This window comes from Lygodium microphyllum, chromosome 14 (assembly GCF_053477565.2).
Source record: "Lygodium microphyllum isolate KBCC chromosome 14, Lygodium_microphyllum_v1.1.10, whole genome shotgun sequence".
Taxonomy (NCBI): domain Eukaryota; kingdom Viridiplantae; phylum Streptophyta; class Polypodiopsida; order Schizaeales; family Lygodiaceae; genus Lygodium; species Lygodium microphyllum.
The window spans coordinates 38,101,761-38,123,784 of NC_141148.1; positions in this window are offsets into that span (position 1 = coordinate 38,101,761).

The following is a 22,024-nucleotide window of genomic DNA, read 5'->3' on the forward strand; positions in this document are numbered from 1 at the left end:
ATATAATGTATTATTGATGGAGAGAGAGAGAGAGAGTCAGAGACAGCCAATTTTACTGAAACAGAGTGAATGTATATGAGAGATTGAGAGAGAAGACTATGAAGATATTGAAGATGAATACTATGTGATGTATTTCCATTCAAAGATGGTGTATTCCTTTGCTTTCTTTGTTCTCTTGATGGATTTTGTGAAGATATTGAAGAATATGGTTGATAATTAAAAAACGTGGGAGATCTACATGATGCTGCATGAAGATTTGTTGTGCCTGGTGTTCTTTTCTTCATGGTGATCATATGAAATATGATAAACAAGCTTGTTGATGTTACAAGATAGATTTTCTTGCAAGAGAATTCCCTTTTCCTTGGTGTTCCTCTTGGGGCTCCAGGAGGAGATTCCTAAAAAATCAATATCAATTCTGGTTATTACAAGCTCAGTATTGGGAGAATCAAAGACAGGTGAGACATGGATTTTTGAAGGAAATTCAAAAGAGTCAAAGAACTGACTATGGTAAGCAGAATTTGCTTCAGCAAATACCTGATATATAGTTTCCAGCATCAAGAGATTTTTGAGATATCGAGCCCCTCTTGTGATATGCCAGGGTGACCGTTGTGCATTTATGTCACCGACGTGTTAGTTGCAGATGCGGTTGGTACACCGCCCATGAATAATAGCTACATGATAGCTATCCTTATCTACTCTAGTTCGTGGCTCAGTTAGTATGCCACCTTAGTTAGTTGAGTTTGGTTTGAGACCCATATTTAGGGTTCTTCTATTTCTTTGTATATGAGTTCTTTTGGCTTACACAACTAAGAAGAGGAAAACTGTTTTCAGCCTCCACCCTTGTGTGTCTTCCCCCATTGTGCAAGCAAGAAAGCTACAAGTGAGACTCCTTCCTTCTCTCCCACAATCTTGACATGGTATCAGAGCCTTGTTCGTGGTAAGGAGCTCAAGAAAGCAAGCCAAGCTCGCGGTGGTCTGGTAAGAGGAGCAGTGTTGCTTTCATTTTCTGTTTTGGGAGCAAATCTCTGCAGGTAGCACAGCCGAAAATTGCAAGAGTGCATTGTCTCAGGTTGAGACGCCCTTCGCGTTGAAGCAAGAGGGCAGTATATGCTGCGGGACAGAGCTTTAGCTCTTGGCGACCCTGTTTTTTTTATTTGAGGCCATTTCGGGGCATGTTTTGAAGGCGGAAGTTTTCTGCACGCACTCAGGAAAAGGCCCTGTTTTATGTTGTGCGACCACTGTTCTACAGGTCGGTGAAAAGTTACCACAGAGATTGCATCGTATGCTTGTGCGCAGAGATATTGGGAGTTACAGAATCATCCCTATTGCCTGTTGATGCAAAATCGTCACTAGGAAGTGACTGTGTGGTAAAATACCACTTTCGCCAGTTTTGCAAATTTTCCCTTGTGAGGGTGAAGCTGTGTTTTTTGCAGTGACATAATTTTTTGCAGTGTTCTGTAATGGCATCTGATTCTCTTTCACAGATTGTCACTAAAAAGCTTGACAAGAACAACTTCCAAGCATGGAAGTTTAGAATGACGAATTTCCTTATGGGAAAAGGATATTGGGAATTTGTTGCAGGAAATGAAGAAGAACCAGTTCTGCCTGATGTTCCCAATCAACAGCAAATGCAGGCATTTAAAGCATGGCATGAGAGAGCCAGGAAAGTTATGTATTGGCTGTCTATCAGCATTTCAGACTCTATGATTGTGCATATTCAGGATGCAAGTATGCCAAAGGAGGCATGGGATACTTTGTCAAAAATGTATAGCACAAATACGCAAGCCAGGAAAATGCAGCTCAAGCAAGAGTTGCACAATGTGCAAAGAGAAAATATGAGTATCAACGACTACCACATGAAGGTGAAGAAGATTGCAGATGCACTTGCTTCCATTGGGTCACCAGTGGAAGATGATGATTTAGTTTCTGTGACCTTGAATGGTCTAGGAAAGGATTATGCACAGTTTCGGACATCCATTTCAGTTCGTGAAAGATTTCCTGATTTTGAGGAGCTGATTGCTCTTCTAATTTCTGAGGAGCAAAGAAATGGTGGTGCATCTTCTTCAGGAGAAACTTCAAAAGAAGCTGTCTTCTACTCAAATGCTGGAAGAGGTACAAGCAGAGGTAGAGGAGGCCGATATGGAGGCCGTGGTAGAAATCAGAATATGCAGCAAACTCAAGAAAACCAGTCCTATGGAGGAGGACGTGGTAACTCTAGAGGCAGGGGGAGCCAAAGAGGTCGTGGTGGATGGCAAAGAGGCCAAAATGCAAACAGTAATGTTGAATGCTACTATTATGGTAAAATGGGTCATATGGCTAAAGACTGCTATAAAAAGCAGAATGACATCATGAATGAAAAACTGCAACAAGAAAATTATGCATCCTCTAGTAGACAGGGTGATGACAGAAATGAGCATCTGTTTATGGTGTAGCACATGAACAATTCTGTGACAAGTGCAGAAGAAAGCAACAATGTATGGTATGTTGACTCAGGTGCATCAAACCACATGACAGGTCATGCAGAATGGATGGAGGATGCAAGGAAAATGGAAAAACCAGGATTTGTGGAGACTGGTGATGATACTGCACATCCTATTGTGCAGATTGGAAAAATTCATTTGTCTATGCAGGATGGGAAAAAGAAATACTTGTCCGATGTATTTCATGTCCCGAATATCACCAAGAATCTGGTTTCAGTTGGTCAAATGGTTGAGCAGGGCTTGCAAGTCAGATTTAATCCTCATGGATGCTTTGTTGAGGATATGAAAAATAAAGGTCGCTTGATAGCAAAAGGAAAGAAGAAGGGCAGAATGTTTACATTGGATGCAGACATGTCTGAATTGAGTGCAGCAATGTTTGCACATGGGACCGGTGTAGTTGCAGATATTGATATCTGGCATAAATGCATTGGTCATGTTAATGTACAACGACTTAAATCAATGCAGGCCCAAAATATTGTTGCAGGATTGCCTAGATTCAAGGTTGCAGAAATGCATAAGGTATGTGAAGCCTGTTAGTTTGGAAAACAGGCAAGGAAACCATTTCCTAGACATGTTCAAGAGAGTAAGAAGCCATTGGAATTAATCCACTCTGATGTGTGGACTACTAAAGCTGCATCTCTTGGAGGCTGTCATTATTTTGTCAGTTTTATTGATGACTATAGCAGAAAAGTTTGGGTGTATTTTATGAAAAAGAAAAGTGAAGTTTTTGGGCATTTCAAAACTCTTAAAGCTATGGTTGAAAAAGAAACAGGCCTGCAAGTAAAATGCCTAAGGTCAGATGGAGGGGGAGAGTACCTCTCAAATGAGTTTGCAAGGTTCTTGCAGGAGCATGGCATAAAGCAGCAATATTCATGCAGTCATACCCCACAGCAAAATGGAATTGCAGAAAGAAAAACAGACATATTGGAGAGGTGTCTCGTGCCATGCTAAATGAAAAAGACCTGCCAGATTTTTATTGGGCTGAAGCAGTTGCTACAGCAGTCTACATAATGAACAGGACTCCCACTGCAGCAATACATGGAATGACTCCAGAGGAGAGGTATACTGGTAGGAAACCAGATATTTCTCATTTGAAAATTTTTGGTTGCATTGTCTATGTACATGTGCCAGATGAGTTGAGATCCAAGTTGGATCCAAAAGCTGAGAAGTGCATCTTTATTGGTTACTCTCTGCAGCAAAAAGGGTATAGATGCTATAACCCTTCTACTCGTAAGTTTACAGTGAGCAGAGATGTTGTTTTTGATGAGATGAGTAGCTGGTATAAACCAGTAAATGTGATTGATGATGTAGATGCACAAAATGGTAATGCTACACAGAATTCACAGTAGCAGTCACAAAATATTAGTGGACCTGGAGCGTCCTCTAGCAGTGGTTCACATTCTTCGCCATGGACAGGCAGATTGAGATCAGGAGAATCTTCTCAAATTAATGCAGATACTGGTATGCAGGTATCACGAAAAGGAAAAGAGAAGGTTGATCAGCCCATGTTTGATGTGAATGCAGGTCACTCTTATGTGGATGGTGAATCCAGTGGCTCAGAACAGAGCATTGATGATGAGTTGGGTATTCCTTCTATTGTTACACCTGGAGTATGGAAGACCAGGGATGTTTTGAGAGCATCTGGGAGTGAACCCACTTTGCGCAGGTCTACCAGAGTTAGGTATCCTGTGGATAGGCTGAAATATGATGGATTTACAGCCACTCACTATGCATATATGGTTAAAGTGATACATGAACCAGAACCCACTTCTTTTGAGGAAGCCATGGGAAAAGAAAAATGGGAGAAAACCATGGATGAAGAAATGGATGCCTTGGAAGCAAATGCTACATGGGAATTGGTACCTTTGCCTAAAGGTAAGAATTCAATTGGCTATAAGTGGGTTTATAAGGTGAAGCACAATGCAGATGGTTCTGTGAACAGATACAAGGCAAGATTAGTAGTCAAGGGGTATGCACAAACATATGGCATTGACTATGAAGAAACATTCAGTCCGGTTGCAAGGATGGCAACCGTAAGAGCAGTCATTGCTATGGCTGCATCAAAGGGATGGTCTTTACATCAGATGGATGTAAAGAATGCCTTCTTGCATGGTGATTTGCAAGGAGAGGTCTATATGGAGCAGCCACCAGGTTATGTGCATGCTGTTCATCCTGAGTTTGTTTGCAGGTTGAAGAAAGCCTTGTATGGCTTGAAGCAAGCACCTAGAGCATGGTCTGACAAGATAGGACAGTATCTTGTCACTATTGGCTTTCAGATTTCCAAGGCAGATTTCTCACTTTATGTGAGAAAAACAGAGAAAGGTATTATGCTACTTGTCATTTATGTTGATGATTTGATTATGATAGGTGACAGTGATGAAGATATCCTTCATGTGAAAATGCTATTGAAGCAGAAGTTTGAGATGAAGGATTTGGGAGAGCTGCATTATTTCTTGGGCATTGAGGTGATTAGATCACCAAGTGGGATACAACTCTTGCAGAGGCAGTATGGATTGGACATGCTGTCCAAATATGGGATGACAGGCTGTAAGCCTATTTCAGTTCCTTTGGAGCAGAATGTGAAGCTGAGCACAGATGCAGGTGAGCTTCTAGAAGACCCTACTATGTACAGACGCATAGTAGGAAGTTTGATTTATATGACTATTACCAGGCAAGATTTGAGCTATGCTGTTGGATTGGTAAGTCAGTTTATGCAGGCTCCAAGGAAACCGCATTTGGATGCGGCTAGACGCATACTCAGGTATGTGAAGTCCACATTGCAGTATGGACTATTTTATGAGACTGGGGTTCAAATACAGCTGCATGGATACACTGATGCTGATTGGGCTGGTAGTATTTCTGATAGACGATCTACCAGTGGATATGTGTTCTCTTTTGGGAGTGCTGCAGTCACTTGGAGCAGCAAGAAATAGCCTACAGTTGCCTTGTCGAGCACAGAGGCTGAGTACAGGGGTGCAGCAATGGCTGCATGTGAGGTAGCTTGGTTGCATAAGCTACTTTATGATATGCATCAGTCTACAGATGGGCCAATTGTCATTTATTGTGACAACATGAGTAGTATACACTTGGCAAATAACCCAATCTATCATGCTAGAACAAAGCACATTGAGGTGCATTATCACTATGTGCGGGAGAGGGTTTTACTAGGTCTTATTGATCTAGTTTATGTCAGCACAGAGGATCAGGTAGCTGACATATTTACAAAGGCATTGGGCGCAGAGAAGCTGCGCAAGTTCAGAGACCTGCTTGGTGTGCAGGAATTGGGATTGAGCTCGAGGGGGAGTGTTGAGATATCGAGCTCCACTTGTGATATGCCAGGGTGACCGTTGTGCATTTATGTCACCGACGTGTTAGTTGCAGATGCGGTTGGTACACCGCCCATGAATAATAGCTACATGATAGCTATCCTTATCTACTCTAGTTCGTGGCTCAGTTAGTATGCCACCTTAGTTAGTTGAGTTTGGTTTGAGACCCATATTTAGGGTTCTTCTATTTCTTTGTATATGAGTTCTTTTGGCTTACACAACTAAGAAGAGGAAAACTGTTTTCAGCCTCCACCCTTGTGTGTCTTCCCCCATTGTGCAAGCAAGAAAGCTACAAGTGAGACTCCTTCCTTCTCTCCCACAATCTTGACAGGAGGCACAGTTGACAGCTGAAGTTTTGAGGAATACCACAGTTACAATGGATCAAATTTTAAGTTTGTTCCCTGAGTTCAAAAGATAGATACTCAAAAATTTGAGTGAGGAGGAAGAACAAGTGGATGAACCTGAAGCTTGTCAGATTGAAGCTGAAAATGTGGATTACAAAGTGCCCAAAATCATTGTTAATTTTCAGGAACAGGAAATACAGGGAGCATTGCTGGATGGAGGTTCAGGCATGAATATTGTACCTGAATTTATGTATGCCAGATTAAAGCTGTCTGAGCTAGAAGAAGTTCCTTTTCAAATGAAGATGGCAAATCATTAGAGGAGGATTCAACCTCTACGAATTCTCCAAAATCAGCAGATTACTTTTAGGACTTACCTTTCTAGTGAGTTTTGTGGTTCTGAAAATGGATGAAGGAGACAACCCTTATCCAATTATGTTGGGAAGGCCTTGGTTCAAACAAGCAAAGGTCAAACATGATTGGGGAGCTGCTAAAATTACAATCAGGACAAGGAAGAAGAAAGTTTACATGAATATGGTACCTAGTGCAACTTTGCCCAGAGAAGTTAGAGCCTTGTATGCACAGGGCATTAATATGGTGAAGGAAGTTGATGATGATGAAGAATATGCTTTCCTTAAAGTCAATGAATCAGTTGTACCTGTTTGTGATATAGATGTGGCCAAAATTTTGGAACATTATAAGGGGTAGAAGAAATCTGAAGCTTCATAACAATAGAGTGAAAGTAAACATGAAGATTCAGAAGAGGAAGACATAAACATGAAGTTATCTGAACAGAAGGAGAAGATGCTCATTCAATAGATCATTTAGGCTAAAAAGGCTTTTGAGGAACAAATGGCTAAAACTGCAAGAGTCCAAGAAGATGATTTACAATATCTTAATTTAGGTTTTACAGAGGATCCTCAGATGGTCAAAGTCAATGTTCATGTGGAAGGCTAGTTCAAAGCATATCTAAGTCAGCTATTACAGGAATTTAAAGATATTTTTGCATCGACTTACACTAATATAAAAGGAGTGGATCCTAGGTTTTGTATGCACATGATTAACCTAAAAAAAGATGCAATCCTTGTTATTTCACAGAGATACAGGATGAATCCGAATTATGCAAAGGTTGTTAAGGAGGAGTTGGATAAACTTCTGAAAGTGGGATTTATTTATCCTTTGGAGAAGGTGACGTGGTAATCACCTATAGTGGTGGTGCCAAAGAAGAATGGAAAACTCAAAATCTATGTTAACTACAGGAAACTAAATGCAGCCACTATAACTGATCCTTTCCCATTACCATTTCAGGATACTCTGTTGGATGCAGTTGCAGGTCATCAAATGTATAGTTTCTTGGATGGATTCAGTGGTTATAATCAGATATTGATGGGGTGGCAGAAGAAGACAGAGAGAATACTGCTTTTGTTACAGAGTAGGGAGTATATGCCAGTAATGTAATGGTATTTGGCTTGAAAAATGCTCCATCTACATTTCAGAAATGGATACAGGAAGTCTTTGCTCCATACTTGCCAACATTCATGAGAGTCTTTCTAGATGATTTTAGTGTGTTTACGAAGGCTATGGATCACCTTAATCAACTCAGATTATGCTTTGAAAGATGCAAAATGGCTAGGTTGAGTCTTAATCTAGACAAATGTGATTTTGCTGTTAAAAGAGGGATTTTACTGGGGCATATCATTTCAAAAGAAGGAATGCAGGTTGATCCCAGGAAAGTGGCAGCTATTCAAAAGGCCAAGGCACTAGCAAACTTGAAGGAATTGAGCAGATTTGTTGGACACATCAAGTGGCATAACAGATTTCTGAAATATTTGTCGCATGTTTGTGTTCCATTGACCAAGTTGATCAAGAAGGATGTGAAGTATGTCCGGACAAAATAACATGAAAAAGCATTTAGATTACTGAAGAAGATGTTACAAGTAGCACCAATAATGCAGCCTCTTGATTGGAGTTTACCATTCCATGTGTTTGAAGATGCCTCTGATATTGCAGTGGGAGCTCTGTTAATTGAGGAAAAACATAAAGGCTAGTTTAAACCAATTTATTATGCAAGTAAGGTGATGACAAGAGCACAAAGAAATTATTCTATTACTGAAAGGAAGTGCCCAGGAGTTATCTTTGCACTAAAAAAGTTCAGACATTATTTGTTGGGAAATTCAATCATAATTCATGTGGATCATCAGGCATTGATCTATTTGGTGAGCAAACCACAACCAATAGGAAGATTGGCTAGATAGATTCTGCTATTACAAGAATTTGATTATTCCATTGTGCATAGACTTGGAAGAGAACATTTGATTGCTGATTATTTAAGCAAATTGGAGTCAGGAGAACCTCCTGAAGGGATATCAGATGATTTACCTGATGTAGACTTATTTTAGATTCAGGCAACCAAGTCAGATGATTGGTATGAATAGATGCTTAATTACCTTACTGAAGGTATATTCCCTGAGGGAATGACCAAAGACCACAGGAGGAAGCTGGTATTAAGAAGTGCAACCTATTCAGTAATTGGAGGATATTTGTACAAGAGAGGAGTGGATCAGATTATCAAGAGATGTGTTCCTAACAGTCAGCAGGCAGCAGTGTTAACTGAAGCTCATACATGAAGTTCTGGAGGTCACTTTTTAGGTGATGTAACGAGTAGAAATATATTTCAGAGTGGTTTATGGTCACCAATAGGAATCAGAGATTCATGTAAATATGCAAAGGCCTATGATAAATGTCAAAGGGATGGATATCCAAGGAATCAGGACAGAATGAGGCAGCATCTAGTTTTGCCATTGGGAGTGGGGAATGGATTTTATGGGTCCATTCAAGCTAGCAATAGAACTTTCAAGAAATAAATATATTTTGGTTGCTACAAATTATTGTACCTGTTGGGGAAGTGCAAACTTCTGTGCAAGAGAAGAATGTTCAATTTATTGAAGTGAATGTGATTGATACTTAGACAAATGTTAGTGCAAAAGATATTTAGAAATTTGATGAAGTTGTTCCAAGAGGTGAGGAGGAAAACAAAAATGATGAAAGATTGACAAATCAATTCAATCAATTTTAACTAATATTTAGGCAAAGCAGAATTGATAGTCAGAAAAATGCAGGAATGAAATTCTCAAGATTGAAATGAAATCAAGGGATTTTGTGGGTTCAGGTCTACTATTTTGGGAAAATAGTAACCACCAGGTGTGCCAGTGTTAAAGGCATGATTAAGGCATAACCTAGGGGTCTATTAAGTAGTTTTAAACCTTTGTAACTGATCAGATGTGAAAAGTCATGAGTAGATTATGAGTTTTTTTGGAAGTTAGAAGGAGGAGTCGTGAGATTTCTAATTGTGTTTGTTCGAGTCAAGAGAACAGGAATTTCTATAATCGATGTTTTCTAAGCAGAAGATGTGGAATACACAGAATAGATTAATCTCGATGTGTCTCAATTGTCTTATACAATGTTTCCTATCTTGGTTTAAAATGTATCTGAATTGTGAAATGAATTATGAAATGGAAAACAGGTCTACATGTTGAAGTGATGTTCAATGGTGCGTGATGACAAAGACAAAAAGGCAAATATTAGTCGTAATCTGAATCTATTTTATATCAGAGAGATGTCCATTTTGGGTTAACTTAGGGGAAGCTTTTTGATCCCTAACAAGTCCATATTTGGCCACTAAGGCAAGCAACAATAGTCAAATTCACCACAAGTGAAAAGATCACATCAAAGTCCACCTTTTTCTTGATGAAAACCTTTGGTTACTAACCTTGCCTTAGACTTTGGTTTAGCATGACCAATAACGTTCAACTTATAGTTCCACTTAGATGGAAAAGCATTTTTTCCCTTGGGCAAAGGAACCAACTTGCAAGTTAGATTCTTCATAATGGAATCCATTTTAAATTGCATAGCTAGCTCCCACTTAAACTTATCATCACGAGTCATGACACCTTTATAGCAATATGGCTTGCCGCAAACTCTCAATATCACATACTCAAACTCTCAATATCAAACTTATTGTACCATTCCTATGGAGCCAAGAGATATAAGTAGATCTATGTAGCACAATGGGCTGACTTGGAGTGGTGATTTACTTCACGACCACCATAGGACTCTCAATATTTTGCTTAATAAATCTCCATGCCTTCTGCTTACTAATTGAAGTATCATTTATACCCTTTGTTTGCACACTTATTGGTGCACTAGCACTTACCCTACATAGCAAAATAATAGGTGGCACTACATCCTAGAAAGTAACATTTCTTGTTTCCACTTTCTTAAATGGTTGCTATGGCTCTTTTTCTCATTGAAGATCACATCATTACTATGAATAATCTTCTACCTTTTGGATCTCAAAGGTGATAATCCATCTTGCCACTCTGTCCATAGCCCAAAAAGATGCACTTAGTGGATTTTGTTCTAACTTATTGCACTTTTCCTTTTGCATATGCACTTAATATTCACAATCAAACACTTAAGTGATCATAAGAGTGCTTCTTGCCTAACCATGTCTCTTCAGGAATGCCACCATCCAATGTAGTATTAGGTAACTTGTTTGCCAAATGTATAGTAGTCACCATAGCCTTAGCCCAAAATCCTTGAGAAAGACCAACATTAGACAACATACTCAACATTCTTTCATTTATGGTCCTATTCACATGCTCTACAGTATCATTTTGGGCAAGATTACCAGGTTTAGTCAGTTTCATTAGGGAAATTTTGAGGTCTTGAAAATGCCCTCTAAGGGAGTTTGACCAAAATATTACTTAAAATTTTCGTGTCATGGTAAAATCTTTGCAAATGAACTCCAAACTTGTTAGAGGTTGCATTTTTAGAACATATTCTTCACAAACTTTTTGATGATATATAGCATTATGGGGTTTTAAGATTGGATGACACTAGATTTTGTAAAGATTTCTTTTTGCTCTCAAATATTTTGTTATGGTAATATTCCCAAAGCAAGAGGGAATCTTTGATGTAACTTCATTATCCCACTTCCAAACCAATCCGTATATCATCAAAAAGTTCTTGAAGAGTATATTCTAAAAATGATATCTCCAACAAGTTTGGAATTCATTTACAAAAATTTAAGTATGACCCCATTTTTTAAGGGGGATATTTTGGGAATTTAGAACTGGAGTTACTTAACCTTATCAACAATGGTCCTAACTTCCAATCTAACAACCACAACCCTAATCTTGTAAATACCAACCAAGGATCCCAACCCCATTGCCTTAGATGCAATCAACCAGGCCGCTTCAGAGCACAATGTTCCCTCTAAGAAAATAATGCTAATACTAACCCTTATCATAATCCTCCAACAAGGAGAAACCTCAACAATTGAAGATGAAGACAAGTAGCAAGATGAGGGGCTAGTGTCCAATCCTATTATTGTTTGAAAAAGAAGAAGAAGAGAACCTTGCCATTTACAAAGAACACCAAGGCAAATCCTTTCAAATTCTAATTGATTGTGGTGTTACAAAGAAATGGAGCGAGACATCATTCATGTGGTCATCAATAATCAAGAGGCTAGACATCAATATATCATCCTTCAATTGCCTATAAAATACTAAGGTAAATCCTTTCAAATTCTTATTGATTGTGATGCTACTCACTCCTTATTTCTCGTAAGTTTATTTAGAAATTATAGTTAAATCCAAAACCTACTAGAAATCTTGTTATAGGACTAGCAAACAAGAAAGAAGTATACTCAAACCAAATAGTCAAAAATGTAGAACTGCACTTAAGAAACCAACACACAAAAGAAAACTTTTAGCTTCTATGTTTAGGAACTTATGATTGCCTCCTAGGAATGGATTGGCTATGCCCTAATTAGGCAAGTATTCATGTTGGGGAAGGGATAATTACTTTCAATAATATTGAAAGAATCTTAGTCCATCACACCAAGAAAAGGTAGGAAAACCTAGATTACAACTACCAAAAGCAAGTAAATTAATTAAGGTCTAAGGAAAGGGTCGCCCATCTATTTGATAAAATGAAAGAAGGTAGCACCTCCCATGGACCCTAAAGAGCTTTCATATCTTAGTGAATACATTGATGTATTCCCTAAAGATCTAACAAAACTACCTCCTAGCTGAGAAATAGATCATGAGATTGAATTAGCCCCATGACTAAACCAATAGTAAGGAGACCCTAGAAAATCTCAAATCTTGAGGCCATTGAGTTAAAAGAATAGCTCAAAGCAAGGCTTCGTTTGATCCAAAAATTCACCTTCTGGTATCCCCATACTCTTTCAAAAGAAAAAAGACAAGACTCTAAATTTTTCATCGACCATCAAAGATTAATCAAGTAACCATTAAAAATAAGTGCCCCATTCTGCAAGTTAATGAGTTACTTGATAGACTTTAAGGAGCAAAAATGTTTTTAAAAATTGATATAAGGTGAAGCTACTATCAAATTTGGAATAAAGGAGAGGATATCCCAAAAAGTACTTTTGACATGAGATATGGCCATTTTGAATTTACCATTATGTTCTTTGGTTTGATTAATGTGCCAACTACTTTCCACACATTAGTTCAAGACATTTTCAAAACATACCTTGACTAATTTATCCTTGTATTCTTTAGTTCAGGACATTAATGTGCCAACTACTTTCCACACATTAGTTCAAGACATTTTCAGAACTTACCTTGACTAATTTATCCTTGTGTTCTTTAATGATATTCTGGCCTAGTCCAAGGAAGAAGAAGACCATCCAAACCACCTCCAAATTGTCCTCAAAACCTTCAAGGAAAATAAGTTATATGCAAATCCGAAAAAATGTACCTTCTTCAAAAAGAGGATTGAGTACTTATGTTTCATTATCTCTCTCTGAGGGGATCTTAGTCTATCTAGCTAAGGTAAAGAACATTCAAGATTGGCCACCTTCACAAACTATCGATGAAATCTAAGGATTCTTAGGGTTCACAAGATGGTACCATATTTTCATCAAGGATTATGCCCTTATTGCCACTCCCTTGATTGAACTCCTCAAGAAACAAACCAAGATAGTGTGGACTTCTACAATGCAAGAAAATTTGACAAGCTAAAGGCATGCCTCACTACTTTGCCAATATTAAAGCTCCCCAACTTCTCTCAAGTATTCATAGTCATCATCAATGCTAGCATTATGGAAATGGGTTGGGTGCTTTCCAAAGGTCAGACCCATAGCCTACTACTCTTCTCAAGATTCAAGCCTTATGAGAAGAATTATACTACGCATCATCTAGAGCTTCTATCAATCATTCACACTCTCAAAGTATGATACTACTATCTATGTGGTCATAGATTCACACTCATCAACACTAATCACAAAAGCCTAAAATGGATTTTCATTCAACCAAATCTCAATATGAGGCAATAAAGGTGGACTTGACTTGGAGATTCAATATCAACACAATAGGGAGATTGTAATGGCTTATGCTTTCAATCAAAAAAACTTCTTGAATACCCTAATAATTAAAGATCCCTAAAGGTAGGGAGGACTTGAAAGTCTCATCTCAATGCTTAGTAATCCCATTTAAGCCCCCAATGATTGAGGAGCTTGGATATAAAAAGAAATATCTATCTAGAAAAGAATACCTTGAAGGATATGCCAAATTCAAAAAGTATATCCTTCAAGATGGGTGCTATATTATTAATAAAGACTTTATGTACCCAAAAGCTAGGAATCAAAAAGAAAATTTTGTGGGAAGCTCATGACAGCCTTGTGGTTAGATACCCAAGTTATGTCAAAACTCTAAATGCAATCAGAAGAAGCTACTATTGGCTAGGAATGAAAAAAAATATCATTAGATACGTAAACCAATACCTGAGCTATCAAAGGATCAAGGATAAAAGATTCAAACTCCCTAGCAATTTACACCCTCTCAATATCACTCAAATGAAATGGCAATATATTAGTATGGATTCAAACTCCCTAGCAATTTACACCCTCTCAATATCACTCAAATGAAATGGTAATATATTAGTATGGATTTTATAGTGGGCCTACCCATTGTACAAGGAGGATATGATTCCATCCTAGTGATGTGTATATGCTTACTAAGGTAGCTCATGCTATCCCATTCAAATCAATCCATAAATATTTTGACATTGCTAGAATCTTCATCAAGGAGATATTTCGACTACATGGGCTCCCAAAAAGGATCATTAGACTTGATCATGAAATTCTCTTTACCTCCAAATTCTAGACTAGTCTCTTTAAGGCCATCAACACCCTTGTCTACTATCAAGGCTGAGTACATTGCAACCCACTGAGGCTTGCAAGAAGACCGTATGGTTAGGCCACTTGGTTACAGATGTTGATACCATAGATATGACTCCTACTTTGGATTCAAACTCTATATGTGCCATCCAATTGGCATGTAATCTGGTCTATCATGCAAAGACCACCAATATTGAGGTCTATTACCACTTTATCAAAGAGGTGATTGAGGACAAGTAGATAGAGCTTGACAAGATATCTATGTTGATCTCCTTAGTAAAAATTTTCCAATGGAATGCTATGCCTTCATTAGGAAGATTATTGGTGTAGAATGAGATGAAGTTTATTGCTCATCCAATTGTATTTCTATATACATTATACCTTGTCACTTTTTTCTTATTTTCTCCTCACTCAAGCATAGTCACCTTTAAGAGGGAGGTTGCTAGGAGTTAAAGGCCGCCTATCCCTAACCATCCACTACTTTATACTTGGTGCCCACACACCTATACATTGCAAGACCACATGCGTATAGCCATTCACATTTACTCTGTACTTAGTGCCTGCACACCTATACATTGTAGGGCCGCCTCTATATAGCCATCCACATTTACTGTATACTTAGTGCCTCCACACATATATACTGTAGGTGTTGGCCACCCATCATTTTCACTTAATTTTTTATTATTTCTATGACAATAGAATAAGAAAGGCAAGTCACGCATTATGACTATTAGAGTTATGATCTTGCTCACTCTTCTTGCTCCAACCTCTATAGCTCTTGCTTCTTGCTTTTTCTTCGTGCTCTCATTCTTGCTCACCCTTTCCACCTTTGAGTAAGCACTATCCATTTAAGTCTAGGCCATCCTCACTTGCTAAAATCACTCACAGGTATAACTACACTTAGGTAGTAGGTCATGCTTAAATAGTGAATCACAATGGTAGTTAGTTGCATCGAGTCAATTAGTACACTCGAGCACTTGAGCAAGCTAGAGAGAACTCATTCACATAGGGCACTCACACACATGCTCATTAGTGTACTCATATACACACACACCTAGTTGCACAATTTCAAGCTTCGGATCAAGTGCACAACAACATCAAGGCACTGCGGCACAAGTCATTTATGTTAAAGGGGAGATAATCAACTAAGAGTTGAGTATTGTGGGCTGAATTCAAACCACTTGTCAAGACAATTGGAAGTGCACCAAGACCATGGAACTATGAGACAAGTCAAAACTCAAGCCAACCATAGGATTAGACTAAGAGTGATTGTTGTCTTGCATTATCAATCAACTTGACAAACCCTCTACAACGTTGCTTCCCAAGACCCATTCACATATTTTCTCCTTGAAGCTAAACTCAAGTAAGATTCTTAGCCATCAAAACCCACTCCACTAGTGTTTCTTTTGAGGAGTCAATAAATGAATTTGTTGAGGAAGAACATCATTTTGCCTTATGTGGCAAGAAAGAAAATGCCATCTTAAAAAATAAAAGGTATAGAAGGAGACAAAGAATCCTCTAGAGCCTGGTGGGACTATACAGAGCATAACTTTTAGATTCACAACATTGGGCCTACTAATGTTGACCCCAAATACAAAAAAGTAATACCATTATCATGTCTTAAGGTCAAAATGATTGCAATGTGAGAGCATGTAATTTATGCTCTCATTCAAACAGCACTCCATGAGCATTGCATCCTAATGAAGCAGGTGGAAAACCAAGGCTAAGACAAAGAGAAGATGCATGCAATATGGAAAGAGCAAGAGCAATTGATAAAACCATCCTCTCACAAGAGCAAAACCAAAGTATGGAACAAATGAAAGAGAAAGCTGAAGGCTGGGTGGAAAAGAACAATGCTAGAAATAAGGATTTAGCAGAGCACCTGGCGCTATTAGAAAGCAAGCGCATAATGCCTGAAGGAAAAGTGGAAGCAATAGAGATGGGGATGTTAGCACAATAGCAGGCTTTCTTAAATGTTGTGTTGAACATCACTCAAACAGAAGGAGAAGAAACAATCGATGGGCTCAAAAGAAAATTAGAACTCACAAGGGGAGCATTAAGATATGATCTCCATGAAAAGATACCCAAGGCCAACACTAGCCTAAGTATGGAAGAGCAAAGGCAATATCTGATCAAGGCAAGGCTATCTTATCAGGAGCTTGACATGCTAGGATTTGGGGAACAAGAGCATCAAGCACAAGAGTACTTGTCAATCAATTGGGCATGATAATTGACCTTATGGGAGCAATATAAAAGCCATTGCAACCCATTTGAATTCATCTTCTTCTACCCCTGATCACTTGATCAAGTACTGTCACCAAGGGTGGTGGAGGAGGTAATCAAGCTTTCAATGCAGCTGGGAAAAAGGTGTCTAGAAGAAAGGGAAAGGAAACCAATGCTATGGCAAAGGTAACTAGCTAGATACTGGGAGGATAAAGTGATATAAGAGCCTAGAGCAATTAAGGGATATGAATCACATCAACTGGAGTGGAGAAGGAACATATGGGATGACAATATGGATGTGTGGATGGCTTTTTGCAACGCTTTGCCATATGAATGGGATAATCCAACCTACATGCCCTACCCAAGGAGATGCGGAGTAGATTTTGATTTGAAGGTGCATGGAAGGTACAATTTTCCATGAATTTAAAATGTTAATGCCGCGACCCTTGAGGAGTGCATGGCCTTCACTGAAAAAGATCTTCTCCCATCTATTGCACACTTTTTCAAGGAGTTTTCTTCATGTCTAGATCCGGCATTTATTACCACTTGTAACTACCTGCGAGTCTTGAGAATCCTTCTTAAGCAAAAGCCCACTGCAAAGGAAGAGCAACTATTGCCCCTCTTTTTTTTATATAAATGAGGGCATAGATAGTTGTACTATGACTAGACTCATGATGAGAGCTACCCTATTGCCAGCCTTTTGTATAAACCTACTAGAGGACATGAGTGATAGTTAGCTTATGAAGTGTAACCACCCATTTTTGTCCACTACACCTCTGAACATGAGAGTTAACTTAAAAGGCTATATGCTAAGCCGGTCCTTTCTAAGTAAGTCACTTAAATCTCCACCCAGCTCTGCCCCTACAAGAGAATGGGATGCAACTTAGTATTATCCCTTGTAACAAACTCATTTAAAAAATAAAAATAAAAATAAAATAAAAACCAAATTTTCTCATTTGTAATGTATGAGAGCCACAAACACTGCATCTAGGGACCATTAAATCCCTAGCCCCTCCCCATTTCACACACTTATGGCACATCAAGGGCAGGACATTGTGATAGACATGTCTCCCTCAGTCATATACAACACCTCCCTTTTCCATGAACAGGGTCTTCAAGTGTGGGACAACACCTTGGGCTTGACCCATCTCCCAGTTCCACCACCACTTACACAGTGCACCACACGATAAGGCAAATATACCTCCTAGATAGTGCACCTATTCTTTCTTTACACTTACATTTTGCAGTTGTGTAGCTAGCCAACAACTTCAGAGACCCTCTTCATCAGTCAACATATCTTCAGCACACTAACAATCTCAAATCATATGTTACAAGCCTATCTTACATAACCAATTTTACAAAAGCCTGAAGTACCATTTCACATACCACTCTCAACCTCTCCAATCCATACCATTCAGTGCCATGGGACTGGCACTTAGCTAGGAAGGGGGCAATTTTAACTCTTGGAATGACACAAGGAGGAAGAAGGCTTACGAAGGAGCATAAGAAGATAGCCTGATGGAAAAAACAGACCAAGAAGCACGAAAAAAATTTTAAAATCAAGAATAGGGCACACAAGAGATATAGTGCATTCCAGTCCTTTGTAAAAGAGCGCCAAGCTCCCTCTCCTATGTAAGTTGTAAATGAAAAGGCACATGTAAAGGATCCATGAAAATAGGAAATAATAGGACAAGAGTGGAAAAGAGGACCAAGGACAAAAAAAAAATCATGAAAATGGGTTGGGTGCCCAAGGGGAGAAGGGCATGTACAAAAGCCAAAAAGTTAATGGATAAACTCATTCTTGGTATGCGTGCAAACTAGCTCTTTTCTTGCTCTTGTTCTTGCTTCTTACTTGTGTATGAGAGAGGGAGAGAGGGAGTGTGAGAGAGGGAGAGTATGAGTGTGTGAGTGAGGGACTGTGGAGAAGCTCTTCTTCTCCTCTTCTCATCATCTCCTTCTTCTCTTCTCTTTTCTTGCAGATGCAGCTATGGAGACTGGAGCTTGGAGCATGGAGATGGAGCTTGCTTGAGCTAGCACCTTGAATGGTGAATCCATCAAAGGATTCGAGGAAGAGGACTAAAACCATTGGATTCAATTGTAAGCTCACTATATCCTTGTGTGAGAGCATGCACAACTATGTGACAGGCAGCCATTGAAACGCTTGACTTGATAAGTAATCCATAGGGTCTTGGGTGGCGGTTGCTGATAGCAACAACAAACTACCTATTGCAACTATTGATGATGTAGTGGCTTGATATCCATGTGTTGTGTAGGATCATGATGTTGGATAGAGAGGATGACATACAAGCTCCATAGCTAGTCTTGTGACAATTCACTAGAGCCTCATGTCCTCTTGAGCATTTTAAGCCCTCTATGCATTATGCCATGGTGATAGATGTTGGTGAGCTTCTCACTTACAAGACAAGGCTATGTGCAAAGGTGATATTCACTCTTGGAAGAGGGCCATGTAGTCTAGTGTGATTCACTATAGAAAAACCATACATGGGATTCAATCTCTTTCCCTGACGGGAAATATGCATTGCCATGCAAGTGGGCATACAAGTTGAAGAGTCCCCCTAGTCACCACAAGCCGGCATATAAGGTGATATTGGTTGCTAAGTGGTTCTAAGTAGGAGAAGGGAGTGGATCTTGATGAGATATTCTCTCCTATGGTCAACATGACTACCCTATGCTAGGTATTGTCATTGGTTGCATAGATGGATCTAGACTTGTACTAGATGGATGTAGAAATGCCTCTTCTATGTGGAGACTTGCATGAGGATATTTATATGTAGTAGCCTAAGGGCTTTGAGAAAAAGGTCAATGAACACCTAGTGTGCAAGTTGAGGAAGAGTCTTTATGGACTTAAGTAGACAATTAGAAAATGGTATCATAAGTTTGATGCCTTTATGCATTCATACTAGTGTCATGATATGGATCCGTATCTTTACATAAAGAAAGCCCATGATGGTAGCCTTATCATTTTGGTGCTATATGTTGATGGTGTGTTGATTGTTGGGAGTGCTCATGATGAGCTAGATGCTTTGAAGACTCATATCAAGAAGGCCTTTGAGATTATGAATATGGGTCATGCCTCTTATATACTTAGTATGTGCATTATATGCAATCACTCTAAGCGAATCCTCTACTTATGAGAGAAGGAGTACATTTATAAAGTCCTTGGTGGTTCCATATGCAAGGTCGTAAGTCTAGTGGTTGCCCATTACCTCTCATGTGAAGGGTAGTCATGCAGATTGTCCCCAATTAGATAATGAAAAGGCAAAGATGGCCAAATGCATCCATAGTGGGCAATTTGATGGATAGTATGATAGGCACTAGACTTGACATATCATGTGCAATGGGAGTTGTAGCTCGATATATAGTCACACCTACCCAATGATATTGGGACACTATGAAGGGTATCATGAAATTTAAAGGAAGTGCAAATATATGCTTTTGTTGTGGTTTCCTATATACTAGAGTTGTGAGCTACATGAACTTTGATTAAGCAAGACATACATGCACTAGGAAGTCCACCTCTAGTTATATCTTCACCTTTGCTGGAGGTGCTATTTCTTAGATGTCTAGGGTATAGAAATGCATGGCCTTGTTTACTATCAAGGTTGAGTATATTGTAGCCACACTGAGACTTGCAAGGAGGCCCTATGGTTAGGCCAACTAGTATGACTATGAGTCCTACATTGCATTTAGAATCTATGAGTACCATTCAATTGGCATGAAATCTGGTCTTTCATGCAAAGACCAAGCACACTCCAGTTCATTATCACTTCATTAGAGAGGTAATTAAGGACAATCAAATAGAGCTTGGCAAGTTCTAGATTAACAAGAATCTTGTAGATCTACTCACTAAAAGTCTCTTAGTAGAATGCTATGCCTTCCTTATTAGGAAGATGGTGGATATAGGATGAGGTGGTGTCTATTCCTCATCTTATTGTACTTCTATATACACATTATAATTTGTCACCTTTTTTCTTGTTTTCTCCATACTCAAGCACATTTGCCTTTAAGTGGGATGTCATTGGGGGTTAAAGGCCTCATGTACCTAGCTACCTATATTTACTTGTACTTATCGTCTACAAACCCATACATTACTACCAACAATCGACTGTCATTATTACTTTATTCTTTATTCTTTACATGACAATACAATAGGGAAAGGCAAGTTACACATTTATTGTGACTATCGGAGTTCCCACATATTGTCTTGCTCTTTCTTGCTTAAACCTCCATAGCTCTTACTTCTCTCTTGCTTTCGCTTGTGCTTCTACTCTTGCTTCACCTTTCACAATGTGTGTGTGTGTGTGTGTGTGTGTGTGTGTGTGTGTGTGTGTGTGTGTGTGTGTGTGTGTGTGTGTGTGTGTGTGTGTGTGTGTGTGTGTGTGTGTGAGAGAGAGAGAGAGAGAGAGAGAGAGAGAGAGAGAGAGAGAGAGAGAGAGAGAGAGAGAGAGAGCAGTTATTGTTATGCAATCACTTCTATTGCTCTCACTATCATTATTGTTCGTGCCATTTGTTGTTTTAATGTAATCCATCACACACACACACACAGAGCAATCGTTTATATATGTATGTATGTGCACACACACACACACACACACACACACACACACACACACACACACACACACACACACACACACACACACACACACGGCAAAGTGGGGGAAGAAATTGTGTGTGCACTAGCCAGTTGTCAGAGATTTAAATTTCCAAATTTCAAATTTGGATTAGGTATGGTTGCAGGTTTAGGAGGCTCTTGAGGTTTGGGACTTCTTGAACCTATAACTAAAATAATATATAATGGAATAGATTATTGAGTTTTTAGCCTTTATTTTGAAAATTGATGTGAAGGTTCCTAGTAGTCTTCATGTCAAGCCTTGACCATTTTGTTTTACACAAATAAAACTCAGTAGCATGTCCTTCAAGCCTACAACCTTCTTCATATTTAAAGGTCTACATGCTATTCCAATGCTTTAAAGGTCTACATGGTATTCTTATGGATGCCATGAATCTTCTCCATATCCATATATTTCTAGCATGAGAGAGAGAGAGAGAGAGAGAGAGAGAGAGAGAGAGAGAGAGAGAGAGAGAGAGAGAGAGAGAGAGAGAGAGAGAGAGAGAGAGAGAGAGAGAGAGAGAGAGAGAGAGAGAGAGAGAGAGAGAGAGAGAGAGAGAGAGAGAGAGAGAGAGAGAGAGAGAGAGAGAGAGAGAGAGAGAGAGAGAGAGAGAGAGAGAGCACTTTTCCTTAACCTCATTTGCATTCCAAATATTAGTCAAGTTCCATTGTTCTCCCTTACCAAAGAAACATTGTCCATAAAGTGCATGATTGCTTAATCAAACACATGAACAATGTCACATCACCACATGAATACCCTTTCTAGTGACTTTGAAAATACTTTCTTTGATGATTGTACACTATTTTTTGCAACT